This window comes from Narcine bancroftii, chromosome 4 (genome assembly GCF_036971445.1).
Source record: "Narcine bancroftii isolate sNarBan1 chromosome 4, sNarBan1.hap1, whole genome shotgun sequence".
NCBI classification, from domain to species: Eukaryota; Metazoa; Chordata; class Chondrichthyes; order Torpediniformes; family Narcinidae; genus Narcine; species Narcine bancroftii.
The window spans coordinates 268,179,133-268,194,872 of NC_091472.1; positions in this window are offsets into that span (position 1 = coordinate 268,179,133).

The window sequence follows — 15,740 nt, forward strand, 5'->3', positions numbered from 1 at the left end:
AGCCATATTGTCTAATAGAAGTAAAAGGTGAGAAAGCATCATGTCTCCAAGTCTTAACAGTGGCAGCAAGGAACGAAACAGACCCTATACATACTCCATGCACCAACCATGAGAAGGAAAACAACTGAAGAAAGGTAGAAAATGACTACCTAATAACCCCAACAAGTTCCTGCCAAAAGATGAAGCCGAAAGCATGCCAAGATAGCAGAGGTAAAGTTCAGGGAATTCAACAAAGTAGAAGAAAGTTGGGTTAACTATGTAGAACGGTTTAACCACTACTGTGTAGCTCACAATATTTTGTGGAAGGTCCAGTGAACCGCAAACATGCCCTCTTCCTCCGTATAAAGGGCAGCATAACATTCAACCTCCTTAAGACGTTTCTGTCCACACAGGATCCAGGGATGAGGACATTCAACTAATTATGCACAGCTCTAAGTAACCATTTTAGCGCCAAACCACCACTTATGGCAGAAAGAAAACAAAGACCAGGAGAAACAGTAAGTGAATACCTGGCATCATTGCACAAACTGGCAAAGCACTGTCATTTTGAGCAGTTTCTAAATCAGGCACTGCGAGACAGATTAGTGATGGGGCTGGCAAATCACCAAGCAAGGCAAAAATTATCTGCAATGGATGAAGACGTTACACTACAAATTGCATACAGAGTTGCCTGCAGTTCTGAAATGGCAGATAAAAACTTGGATATGGGTCAACCAGACCTTCTGGTCAGGAGGTCTCCCATCAACAATGCTTCGGTTCCAACCAGAAAACTGTTTCTTCAAAAATTTTAAATGCAGCCATTGCAAAACAGAAGGACATATCGAAGCGAAATATCCGCTTCTAAAGTGCAGGTGACCTGCAAATAAACAGGCAGCTAAAGTCAAAACAATTGCAGAGAGAGAGAGAAAGAGAGAGAAAGAGGCAACCTAGCAACGATGATGATAACAGCCCAACGACTAACCTTCAAGCTCCTGAAATTTCAGCTCCTGATATATTACACATCCGAGGAAAATATGTAAGAAATACAGCAATCTTTATACAACTTAAAAATAAATGCACATCCCCTGAAGGTGGAGTTAGACACAGGAGCAGAGGTGTCCCTAATGCCATTACATGTAAAGGAATGTTTGCTACCACGCTTCCCAGTAAAAACAACTGAAATAACTCAAGATCTGTTACAGGAGTGTTTGGAAACAACAGCAACCAAAAACACTCTCTACATTGTAAATACCCAGAGACCAGCACTTTTCAGAAGAAATTGACTACATCACATTCCCCTAGATTGGCTGGAAATCAGTTTAATACTAAATGTAAATCACATGCACACCTCCCAGCCAGAACTCGACCAAATCCTCAACAACCACACAGTGGTTTGCAAAAAGAATTGGGGAAAATCAAAGGTGTTCAAGCCAAACTGCAATTAAAAGATAATGCAGAGCGAAAATTCTTCAAAGCCAGAACAGTCCCATTTGCTATGAAAGGAAAATTGAGGCTGAATTACCCAGACTAAAACATGAAGGCATATTAGAACCAATACAATACAGCGATTGGGCAGCGCCCATTGTACCTGTACAAAAAGCAAACGGTGAGATCCGCGTTTGCAGCGATGACAAAGTCACCATCAATCCATCACTCAAAATACCCGAACACCCAATACCCAAGGTAGAAGAATTGTTCCAAGCACTAAACGGAGGGCACAAAACTAGATTTGTCACAAGCATATCAACAGATAGAATTGGACAAAAAAAAATCAAGGGAATATGTGACAATCAATACCCATCTGGGACTATTCACCTATTATACATGCATGCCTTACGGAATTTCAACAGCACCTGCGATTTTTAAAACAAGAATGGACAAATTACTGCATGAACTCTCAGTTGGGTGTTTGTTACCAAGATGAAATTATCATCACGGGCCAAAACGACAGTGAACACTTACAAAACCATGAAAAGGTTTTAACCAGATTACAACAGGCTAATATAGGATTACGAAAGGACAAATGTGTCTTCATCGGCCCCTCAGTTACATTCCTTGGGTTTACAATTGACAATGAGGGGTGTGTGAATGAATCCAGCAGGAACAAGCCATTTGTATGGCCCCATACCCAACCAACAAATCGGAATTAGTTCTTAGGACTTGTTAATCACTAACAAAAACATATCCCAAATATGTCTACACTATGCAGCCCGCTGAACCAATTACTCAAGAAAGATCAAACATGGTATTGGAACACAAAAACTAAAAACACAGTCTATCAACTAAAGGAAATACTAACGTCAACAAATAAGGTACTGATCCACTATGACCCTAGTAAAGAAATTACACTAGCCATGGATGCTTCACCAGTGGGACTAGGAGCGGAACTATCCCAAATCACAGAAAAAGGTGAACAACCAGTAGCGTATGCTTCGCAAACATTAACCACAAGTGAACACAATTATGCCAATTAGAAAGAGAAGGATTGGCAATCATTTTTGGTGTTAAAAAAAAACTCCACCATTACCTTTATGGAAGAAAATTCACCCTGATCACAGACAACAAGCCTCTTAGTTTAATCCTGGGGCCACACTATGGTATACCAGTATTAGCTGCGGCCAGAATTCAAAGATGGGCCTGCTACTAGTGGCGTATAACTATGATATAAAACATAAACCAGGAACTCTCAACAGCCAGGCAGATGCCTTATCACACATGCCACTATCCAAGACAGAACAACGAGAAGAAATTATTAAATGGAGAGCAGAGGCAGCAGCCGTCAACCAAGAACAACTTCAACAACTGCCCATTACAGTCCAGATGATCACAAAGGAAACCCGAAAAGAGGCAACATTAAGCAAGATCCTATACTTCACCCTCAATGGGTGGCCCGAATATGAAGTCATTCCAGAAGTTCTAAAACCTTACCACACTCGCCACCATGAACTATCAGTCAAAGAAGGATGTTTACTATGGGGTACCTGTATAATTATTCCAGCCAAATGGCAAACTATCGTGTTATCAGAACTGCACCACAACCATCTGAGAATGGTACGAATGAAGGCACTGGCCCGAATGCATGTCGGTGGCCCTCCAAGCGCAGAGACATTGAAACAACAGTAAGAGAATGCAAAGTATGTCAGACAATGCAGCCAAAATGCCACATGCCAAAGGTAACCCATGGAAATGGCTATCCAAACCCTGGCATCAGATTCATGTAGACTTCCCTGGACCATTCATTGGTGAGACATTTCTATTAGCTGTGGACTCACACTCCAAATGGCCAGTAGTTTCACAGCTGAAAAACACCAAAGCAGATCCCACGACTCACTGTCTACAAGCTATCTTTGCCATTTATGGATTGCCTCGTGAATTAGTTATGGACAATAGGACTCAATTTACATCAGAACATTTAAAAAATCATAGGCAACAACAATATTGGACATATTTTGTCCGCACCCTATCACCCAAGTACTAATGGGGAGGCAGAATGTTTTGTATAAACATTCATAAAAGCATAAACCTTCTAAATGCCTCCTGGACACACAAAATCACAGATTTCCTATTGGGGTACAGAACATGCTGCACCCCAGCAGAACTAATGTTTGGCCGCAACCTGCGGACCAAGCTGTCCAAAGTTCCTCCAGATCTGGATCTCCGATTGCAAAAAAAAACAAGCTTCACCTCAGAAATGGGCGAGAGAGTTCTGGTACAAGATTATAGACAATATAAAGATCCATGGGTGGTAGGAGTAATCTTATAAAAATTGAGCCCCTGCTCATACTCTATTCTAGTGGGGGACAGATTGTGGAAGCGACATATTGACTAACACTAAGGTCCATGAACTGCCTCATGAACTGGAGGAGGTGGAACCATATCTGCTGCGGCCTTCCTCAACCATCCCACCCCTCAGGCCGAGTGAGGGGGGCCCAGAGACTGCCACGAAGCCAAGGAGTCTAGTAACTGAGACGCGCAGCCAGGAGAGCAGCGAAGACGGGCAGTCGCCACCAACTCGACCGCGACCCGAGCAAAGACCAGCACAGCGAAGCACGCCGAGTCAGTCCAAAAGAGTAAGAAGTCCACCTGAACACTTTAAGGACTATGTGCCCTGATTATTATTAAAATTTTTCTTTTTTTATAATTATAATTACTCATAAGATGTATTCTAATTCTCACTTATAATCCTGGGCCGATGTAATCTTATTAGTTCAAAGGGGCCCAGTCAGCATGACACCCACGTGATGATATTACCCTTCCTCACTAACACCCTTGTGTTAGTAGCCATGTTAGTCTAATAGAGTAAAGGACGAGAAAGCATCATGCCTCCGAATCTCAATTGTGTGAGTGCAAAAACAACATAATCAGTTTGGGTTTTGCCAGGACCACACTACTTTAGAACTTAACAAAACCTTTGTCCAAATAATAACCAAAGGAATGAAGTGGGAATGATTCTGCTGGATATCAAGGCAGTGTCTGAACAAGGAGCCCTGGTAAAATTAAAGTCAAGGGGGATTGAAGGAGAATCATTCCAATGGTTGAAATATTACTTAATGTAAAGGAAGATGGAAGCTATCACTGCAAGTGTTACTTTGGGTAGTGTCCAAGGCTCAATACATCGTCACCAACTTCATCAAAGGCCTGTTTTCCATCATAAAGTCAGAAGTGGGGATAAGTGCCGCTGAATGCATAATTCTCAATTCCACTCACAGCTCCTTGGCAAATCAACAGCTCATTACTGCATGGAGCAGGGTACAGAAAAGTTCATTCTTGGGTTGATCTGCAACAAGTAAGTTTCATACCTCAAATATACCAGGTGATTGCCATTTTTAACAAGAGAGAGACTAATGTTTTACCTGTGACATCCAATGGGTTTACCATTGCCATGTCCCCTACCATCAATAACTTGGAGGATATTTGCACTCCAATAGCTTGGATAAATGCCACTCCAGCTCAAGAATCTTCCAAAACACTCCTATTGATTCAAAAAACACCAAACCTCAATGCAGATTACAAATTAATCTTCACACAATGTAAAAGAAGGCAATGGATAGATTTGTGTTTTCAAACCCCATAATTTCTTCTTGATTTTATATTGCAACATGCTTTAAATAACACCACCAATCAAAATTGTTTTAGGGCCCAGTAAATGCTACACAAATCTGTGAAAATTACATTTCTCTTCTTTTGCTGATCATCTTATTCTGTTCATTTTTCTCACCCTGTATTGTATTAAAAGAATGACAAAGACAAGTGCCTGCAGAGAATTGGCTGAGGCATGTCCTCCCAGCCCTGAACATCATATGTGGAATTAACATGCAGAGTTGAAAATTCATTGTTCATGTCTGAAACTACCATCAATTCAGCCATTTCCATCAGTGTGTTATCTCTGGAAGTCATTTTTACTTGATTCTTCTACTCACCTCAACCAAGTTATAGGTAGAAAAAAAATGAGCAGTTTCCAACCAATGGGAAATAGACAATTTGTTCTCATTTTTACAATGGGACAGTGAAGAAAGAAATATTTTACAGTAGTAAGTTTATTAGAGTTCTACTAGTGAAGGATGTTGGTTGATAATTGTCAAATCCAAATTGTGCAATTTTTAAATTATGTCAATATTTTAATACCAAAAATGAATAGCTTGGCTTGTCAATAATTCATTGTTTAACTTATACCTTATACAAATTCAACAAACAGCAAAATAATCTTGATAACATGGAAATTGAAATTTGTACAATCCACATTGTATGTTCCATTCTAGAGTGATCTCTCAGAATGAAAGCAGCCATAAAATGGTTTTGCAATAAAATTGGAGCTTAGAACAAGTCCATATCAAAGTATAATATCACAGCTAAATACTGAGTAAAGGAGTAGTACCAAGACTCCAAAGAGATGAGGTTTAACTAAAATAAATTAACTTGAAACTCAAAACAAAATATTAAAGAGTTTAAAATTTTTAAATTTAGACATACAGCACAGTAACAGGCCATTTTGGCCCACGAGTCTGTGCCACCCAATTTAACCCCCCCCCCCCCCCCACCCCACCACCCTGGTACATTTTGAATGGTGGAAAGAAACTGGAGTCCCCAGAAAACATAAGGAGAACAAACAAACAAACTCCTTACAGATAGCACAGGACTCGACCCCCAGTCTGGAGTTGAAGGTCCATTTTTTTTCATCGTGGTAAGAAACCCATTAACAGAGTATCAGTTGTGTACTGCATCATATTTTTCAATACTTTATTTAAACAACCATGATTGTACAGAATGATTCAGGCAAAATACATCAAAACAAACATGGTTTATATATATATATATATATATATATATATATATGTGTGTAAAACAAGAAAACCTCCCCACTATACACGTCCCTAACCCCTTATACTAATCACCCCCCTCCCCTCTCCCAACATCCCAACCCTTCAACCTCTAATAACCCTACTAACCTCTGGAAAAAAAGGAGAGGTTGAGGAGAAATAACCAGAAATAACACAATAACTATTCATCATGTGATGGGGATATCTGCCACATCCAGGTCAAGGTCTTTAACATTTTAAATCCATATAATCCAAGTAAGGGTTCCAAACCTTCCTAAAGACAAAATATTTATTTCTCAAATTATATGTTATTTTTTCCAAAGGAATACAAGATCTCAATTCTGAATGCCATCTTTGTAAATTAAGTTCTATTTGATCTTTCCATGTAATTGCAATATACTTCCTTGCTACTGCTAACACTAATCTAAAAAAAAGCTATTTGAAATTTAGCCAAACCTAATTTCAAACAAATTGTACTTGTATCACTAATTTAAAAAATGAGTGGGTTCAAAATATTTGGTAGAAATTCTCTAATACTAGATCGAAAAGATACAAGTGTTTCACATGTCCATACTGAATGCAAAAAAGTCTCCTTCTCCTTTTGACATCAAAAACATAAATCAGAAGATATCAGATTATATCTTTTTAATTGTTTCGGAGTTAAATATAATTGATATATAAAATTATAATGAACAAGTCTATATCTAACATTAATAATCTTTATACTAAATTCCACGTCTGAATCCTTTTCCCATTTTAATTTTGACTCGTGTAAATCTACCTTAAATATTTTTTGTGGCAGTAATTTATATATTTCAGATATAAAACCTTTCTTTTCCCTTCCCAAATTATCATTTCAAATTTTGATTCCTTTGGATGCTCCAAATTACTCCCATAAAAAATCATGTAACAACGATTTAATTTGATAAAAACAAAAAATAATGGGTTGGTATTTGATATCTTTCTTTCATTCTCTCAAACAAAAGATATCGACTTAATTCGTAACAATTATTCACTGTCTTAATACCTTTCTGATCCCAAATCTTAAGAAGTTGATTATTAATCGTAAAGAGAAAATGCTGATTCTGATACAAAGGCATATATCTAGATATTTTACCTTAGGTACCAATTTCCTTATTCACTTTCTCCCATATGGGAGAATATGGGAGTCCGTGCACTACATCATTAGAGTGAAACATCAAATTCTGCCATCATGTCCCATCTCCTTCCCTCTCGTTCTGTCTCTCACTCTCTCTCTTCCCTTTTCCCTCTATCTCCTTTCGCAGAGCCAAAATCAATTCTTGCCTTTCCTCTTATCATATCCAATAAATTTTGGCTGTTGATCTAGACTCCTCCCCATCCCATTTTTTCTCTGTAGACTTTAATTAAGATGCCTACCTACTTTTTGCTTATTCTTGAGAAAGGGCTCAGGCCCGAAATGTCAATAATATATCTTTATCCCCTTTGGAAGCTGTGAGACCAGATGAGTTCCTCTAGCATTACTGCATCTTTAGAGACATACATTTGTTAAAATCCCAAGATCCTTTCTGTGGAGTGTCACATGAGAGAGAAAGCCCTGAAGAAGATTAATTGCCATTGTTGAATGCAACATGATGTGGTCAATTATCAGGAATGCATAAAAGAGGTTTGAGCAGGGGTGGCCAAATGTTTTTTGTTGTCGGCCAAAAGCAGTAAAATTTAAGGAGTCAATATTAAGTCCGGCAGTATTCAACCACTGTCAGCTCCTTTAACAAGTTGTTTAAAGCTTGTACAGAGCCGATGGCAGTTGAACTGAGTGGTTGAACCCACAGGGGAGTGCTGAGACTTCACTCCCCACTCTCCATGGGTCCGCACCAGCAGAAACACTGCAGCTCCAGCAGCGCTGCCTTTTATATTTCTTCTAATGGGCCACTTAAATATGGGTAATGGGCTGCAGTTGGCCCAGGGTCCCTAATTTGGCCACCCCTTGGTTTGAGGGCTGTCAATCTCAGCAACAGCATTAGCACTTGTCCCACGATCTGGTGAAAGTGATAAACTGTGAAATCATTCCAAAATTCAAACCAGGTCATTTTGTATCCCTGCGGGGTGATCTCATTTGCTTTAGTTCACTGCAATTGAGATTTGAATGTCAGATGCTGAGTAAATGTAGCTGTGAGGATTCTTGGATGCTGTGACAAACCTGATTTTATTCTGGGCCTGTTTCCAACCAGCTCAGGCTGTGAAACTGATGGAACTAATTCCATGGGCTTTATTGACAGGAGAGGTGCCCTCATCATCCATCCACAGGCAGTAGGCAGAAAACATGACCTCATGACATGTCTCCATTCTCCTTAGCCGAGACTGTCAGCAAACTCTGTATCTGGGAGAATTCCACTGGTTTATGGGGTTCAAAAACATTTGTGGCAAATGGCGGCATTGAATTGTGGAACTTCTTTGTAAGCACTAACTGATTCAGCCCTGAGATTAATTTTTCAGATTTACTGCTGAATGCAGTGTGAATACAAAGTGCAATCAGAAAATGCTGAAACCACTCAGTGGGCCAGGCAGCATCTGTGGAAAGTGACTTGGAGAACCCAAAACAATAACACTGTCTTTCTACAGATGCTGCGTAGCCTGTTAAATGTTTCTAGCATTTTCTATTTTTATTTCAGATGTTAGATGTATACAGATTTTTTTCATTATGTAAGCATGCTTTTTTTTAAGCTTTTGATTCACTTGCAATACTGGACATCAACAGAATAATACAGTGCCCTTAAAGAGGAAATGCATGTCATTGTTAAAAGGCAAGTGCAATGGCATGGCATAATAATTATGCTATGCTATAACACAAAATCATCAGGCGGAATAACAAGGATCTACCTGAAAGAACATTGCTAAGTAAGCCAATATGATCTAAATGTAGAAGTTTATTGGTGCGAGATTTCTCTTGGGACAGAATTGAGAAGCTCAAGGCGAATAATTGAGCAAGTGTAAACTGCGGAATGAATGTACCATCTCTGAAAACTGTTCACCTGGTAATTCCACCCAGAACTCACGAAGCGGAGTCCACACATCCCAGCTTTGCCCCTTCAGTCAAGTCAGAACCAGTAGACTTTTACCTTCTTCTTAAGCAGGGGTCAGGGTTGACTTGCTTCCACTTCAGATCTGTGGGTCCTGATGTGACTGATGGAGTCCACGTGAGACCTGCTGACTCTGCTGTAAGCCTCAGCCTTGAGATTTGGTGCAAATCTGCTCTCTCCCACCATTGGGTTCCTGTTACAGTTTACAGTGAGGTCACTCAAATTTCTGGCCTTAGAGACTTGCCTGCAGTCATCAAGCAAGCTCAATCCTGCAACTTCCTTAAATCATTTAAGTTATACTCAGCCCCCAGGACTTGTAACAGAATATGACAAGGACTGTAAGGCAGTGACGGTAATTCACTAAGGTCTTTTTGGAACATTAGTTGAAAATATTGTGTTTTGAAAATTTATCTCCATTTATGAATCATCATTATCACGGGACTGACGTCTGGAAAACTGTCAGATTTCTGCTTAGAACAACATTGAATTAAAGGAATTCATGCTGCAGGAGTCACTTTTCAACACTAAAGCTTGAGCCAAGCCTAATCAAACAGACCCACAAAGTCGACACAGTACTCCCTATGGACAGTGAAGAATGGGGCCTTAGAGGAAAATGGAAATAAAACAATAAATATTTGCTGCCTTACCCACCAGCAATCATTTATATGAATCAGAAGGTTCTCACTGGATGTTTCTGCGTATCAGTTACATTCACATCTCTTGTAACTGGGTCAAGCTTCTAAGAAGCTTTATTTCTTCCTTCTGCATCTGAACTTTCATTAAATGTTTATTTTAATTTTGACTGGTACACATACTGATGGATGGAGCCTTGCTTGTGTCTGCAAATCTGTGACACAGTTGAGCGGCATGGTTAGCGTGTGGCTGACACAGTTCATGTAGCAGTTATGCACCAGCGACATGAGTTTGAATGTGCTGTCTGTAAGGAGTTTGTACCTTCTCCCCGTGTCTATGTGGGTCTCCTCTGGGGGCTCTGGGTTCCTCCCACTCTTCAAAATGTGCTGAGGTTGGAAGTCAATTGGGTGCCATGGGCTCATGGGTCATGTTACTGTGCTGTACGTCTAAATTTAAATTCCCAGAAATAACAACAAATTCAGGACTTTGATCCATGTGCATCCAGTCACAGAAATTCTAAACTTGCTGCGGGGGAGGACTAGAGGGGAGGCTCGGCCAGGTCGGAGTGGGCAGCGCACGGAAAGCTCCACCACCAGAGAGCATGCACATCTCTGTGAATCACTAGCAGGGTGTTGTCACTGAACTTTGCCTCAGCATTACAAACTTGTGCGGATGCAACCTGCTCTGTGTACTCCAATCCCTCCAGAAGAGTATTGGCTTTCCGGACTGTTTTCCTGGTTGCCTGTCCCATGAGGGACAAGACCATTCCTCTGATGTCGGGGCGTGCATTGATGACTAAATAGGCTACCAAGACACCAGTCACCTTTGTGCTCTCTGGGAAGTGGTTCTCACAGGTGCCCTCATAGATACCCACAATCAGTGCCCACTCTCCCTCGCCAATGGTTTGCCACTGCAGTCAGCCATGCAGGCCCTAGTTTAAAGGGAATATTAGGAGGTATTTCTTCTGAGAATGTGAGTGTGGAGAATGCGGACCTATTTTGACATTTAAGTAAATATGGATAGGAGGGGTACAGAAGGCTATGATCCAGGTGAAGGTCAATGGGTCTATGCAGAATAATAGTTTGGCACAGTCTAGATGGCCCAAAGGGGTTGTTTCTATGCTGTAGTAAGCTATGCCTCTGTGTTTCTCTGAGTAGGGAAATTACCCCTGATCTGACTCCAAATGGCAAGTCATTAATTGAGTATACACCCATTTACACAAACCATTCAGAGAAAGCAGCCAGTCACTGTCACAGTCTCTCAGAATAAGAACATCTCCAATTCCCTCAGATCCCCAATCAATATAGTCCAGTCCTACTCGTCCCTCTTCTTACATCAGCTTTCTCAGTTCAGAAACCAATCTAGTGAATCCTGACTGCACAAATACAGAAACTAAAACTGCATGGTTCTCCAGGTGAGTTATCACAAAGCCTTCAGTACTGGAGCCAGTATTCCTTGTTCTCTCTATAGCTTAACATTTGCTCAGTAGGAGAGATATTAAATATTGGCATAAATGAAAGCCATGCATTAATAAATATGTTCACCTGAGGTAATAGAATACCCATTTCAGTTCAAAGGAACAATACCTCCATACTATACTGCAATGATTATCTGGGAATTTTCAAACTTCATGCTTTAGTTTTCGACTATTAAATCAGTACAGGGTCCGAACAGTTTTTGATGGATGAACTGGATTTGCCGTCACTTTACATGTGGATGATGCATTGTAGCACAAATCCTTTGCTCTAAAATACTAGTTTGGAAACCAATTGCATTGACCTCTACAGTTACAAGGTATATGAGAAAGTTTTACATTTCCCAATTGGTTTGGAAGTATCTTTACACCCCATGAATAGCAACATCATAAATTAGAGTCATGGAGATTTTTATTGTTTTGCTGCTTGTAATGAATTCCAGAAACACATTAAGGAAGAACGAAATGAAAGCAGAGAGCGCTGGAAACATTCAGCATAAGCAGGAAAGAATCAAAGCTGACATTTCAGGTGACCTTCCATCAGAAGTAGGAAAATTAAGAGGTGCAGTCGGTTTTAAGCAAGTATAATGGCAGAGAAAAAGGCACAGGTGATAGATAGGGGAGAAATGGAATCGATTATTGGCACCACCCAGTCAGCTCCCACTACCCGGCACTGCAATTGTGCAGGTCATTCCACTGTTGCCATTTATACCCCTGTTATTTCTCTCCCTTTTCTTTTTGCATATCCTTCCCTTGTGTCACTTAATATTCACCTGCTTTCATCCCTACCGCAAACCTTTTATTTTGTTCTTTCCTCGGAGCTTCCAATCGTTCTTTTTCACTCTATTTGTAGAAAAAAAAGTGTTGCAACACTAACATCCTCCAGCACTGATGAAAAATCATCAGCTTAAAATATTTGGTTCTCTCTCCACAGACATTGCCTGACCTGCTGAATAGTTCCAGCATCGTCAGTTTATATTTTTTTATTTCCAGCATTCACTGTAGATCACTTTTCTTCAAGAGGGAGCTATTTTCATTTTTGCCGGCAACAGGAACTAGGGATATTTTCAAGAATATACCTGAGTTTTGGCTGCACCTACTGGTACAATTGTTGTTCCCCGATTGAGTGCTGAACCCAGGTACAAGTTCACTGTAATGCATCCCATTTACAACTTTTACTTACTTATTAAGACATAGCAAGAGGTCATTTGGCCCATTATATCTCTGATTTCTTGCAACTCATCCTCTCTCACACGTCAGTCAACTCTTCTTTGAGTTTTTCTTATCTATATCAAGGGGTGTTTTACTGTAAACAATTAACCTACCAACACATCTATGGGATGCCGGAGAAAATGGAGATCCAATTGGCCACAAAGAGAATGTGAAATCTCCCAAAGGCAGCACCATTGATCAGAATTGAGCCTCCATTTCACTGTCTGCTATGCCACCATGTCACCCATGGTTCAGTTAAAATAGTAAATTGATAGGAACTCTTCCTTTCATCTAGATTTGTTTGTGAGATGTTTTCATTCAAAAGACTCCTAGATAGGCACATGGATGTAGGAAAAATGGAAGTTTATGGGTGTGAGGTAGGAAAAAGTTAAATTGTGGTGGAGTAATTTCCATGGGTTGGCACAACATTGTGGGCTGAAGTGCCTGTACTGTGCTGTTATGTTCTATGATCTTTATTCCTTTGAAATTAATGGGAAGAATTTATCTTTGCCCACTTGCTAAATACATACTCAGATTTGTACTTTTGGTTCCATCCTTACAATTGGCACCAAAGGGTCTCAGACCAGTTAATGCCCCGAGCAATAAGAGATATATTTTACACTTATACACTTTCATGAAAGTTTGTAATGGGCTAATTGGTTCATTTTGAGTCAGATCCAACACTCAGCTGAACAATCTCGTGTGAGTCAGAGGATGTAAGATTCAGATTCTAAAATTCAAAAAAACTTATACCATGTCGCAATGCCATTGTGAGGGAGCACTCAGAGGATGGTATTAAATTGATGATATGTCACCTTCCTCAATTGGATACCTCTATTACTGAAATGAACAGGGGAGTAATTGCTACCAAATCACACAGGAACCGTGCAGGAATTCAGCAGGTCATGCAGCATCCATGAAAAACAAAAAAAACATTTGACGTTTCTGACCTGATCAGGTATGAGCACTTTTCTGGTTCTCTAGTATCTGCATATTTCCTGTTTAACCTCTCAGTGATTGACATCCTGGTTGCATCTAGGAGCAGCATCCACAGAAGGCACAGCAGTTACAGGCAGTGGTTCACCACATTATTGGTGTGAGGTGAATTTTCTTTCCTAGGATACAGCTCGTATTGCAATTTCTCCCAACAGGAAAGCATATCGTCTGTGCCGGCAACAAGAAAAGCAAGTTGCAAAAAAAAAAATTCTGTTAATTTATTTACTTTTTCACATGAGTGAATTTTAGTCCATTTCTCAATCGTTTGGATAGTAATATGTGAATTCTGTAAAGGAGAATTTCTATTCTCTAAAAACTATATTTGTACAATATTTATTTGTATATCTGAATACTGTGATGCATCGCTTAACATCCACGATGCATTCTATGAAAGAGGATGTTATACGATTGGACTTTGTGTAAACATTATTATATACTTAGCAATGCTAAATGGGATAGTGTAGTGTATTGACTAAATAGCCAAGATACTGTACACATGTATTTTAACTAATGTATCTGACAAGGTAATATATGGGTTAAGTAGGTTAATACTGAACAATACTGTATGCATAATATAATAATATATTGTAAATATACACTACTGTATATATAGGGTAATATGTGATCTGTACTTATCACAATTGGAGCTTGAAGGACTAATGTAGTGTTGGGTGAGTCTGGAGGCTGAGATACATGAGACGCGTACGAGAAGCTGTTGCATTTGTTAAGTCCGGTTACATCCGCTACGTCCAATTCTCCGATTCGGCTTTCTGAACTCTACTATAACCTTATGGGACACGGATGTATATGCAGATGGACGTTGCCCGAATGGACAATATGCAGTGCATGACTGTACTGACATGTTCTGCATATATCTTGTTTGTCTGAACATGTGTTATGTCTGGTTGTGTGTCTGCATGATCTGCATCGAGGATGAGAGAATACTGATTTTGTCAGGTTATGCTTATGCAATCAGATGACAATAAAAGTTGACTTGATTTGACTTGACCTGTAATGGCTGCTACCGCAGCGCGTCACACAGGGATCTGCTGTATTTGTCTAAAACTATTTTGAAGGTGGAGTAAGGATGAATAGGTTACAAAAATATTTCTGATTGTGTGATTTTGACTTTCTCTCATTTTCTGGGTTCCATTTTCACCTTTGTGGTTCTTCTTTCTGAATCTTTGTTCTGATTCTTATCCCCTGCCTAGCTAGCTTAAACCTTTTCCAACAGCATTAGCAATAGCTCTTCACCCTTCCCTTTCCGAATGTTCTGTAGCCAGTTAGTGATATCCCTGACACATTCCTGCAATCACATCTGTGATGTAAGAATCACTGTCTGCTTCCATATCCATGGAGTACACAATAACTATTGGTCTTTTGCTTTCTCTACTCCTTTCCTGGACAGTTGAGCAGCTATGGTGCTAAGATCTTAGTTCTGGCTGCATTTCCCAAAGGAACACACACCCACCAGTATTCACCAGTTTGTTAATTGGGAACATATCTCTATTGGGTCTATATCCTAGAACACCAGGCACCAACAGCAGGGAGCAATTCCCCAGAAGAATGTCGTTAATTCAAGGAAGACCTAAATTAATCAATATTAATAAAAACACAATCTATGCTATTCTCATTTTACTGTTTGGTGGTTCTTGCTGTGCACAAATTAGTACTGTACTCTCTGCAATATTATAGAGGTTACAGGTGCCTCCTTTCTAGTAAAGCACTTTGGGCATCCTGAGTTTATGGAAGGAGCTACACAAATGCCTGTTGCTTTCTCTAAGCAAGACAAAGCATAATGCTATCCATCTCTCATTTCAACTGAAAAGTGAGCTCGAGGAATGACAAACCAGTCTTCTTTAAAACAAGGTTCTTTTCTGTACACTGCTCAAATGATATGTTTGCCTTCAGGCAAGATGTTATCTGGATATAATGGATAATAAAAAGTCCACCAAGCAGAAACAGAGTTACTTGCACCATAAATAGTAACCAGATAGAGAAATAAGTAAGGAGAAATGAACCATGCCATTGCAATCAAACATTCCAGGCCACACTAGAGTATTTGTTAGA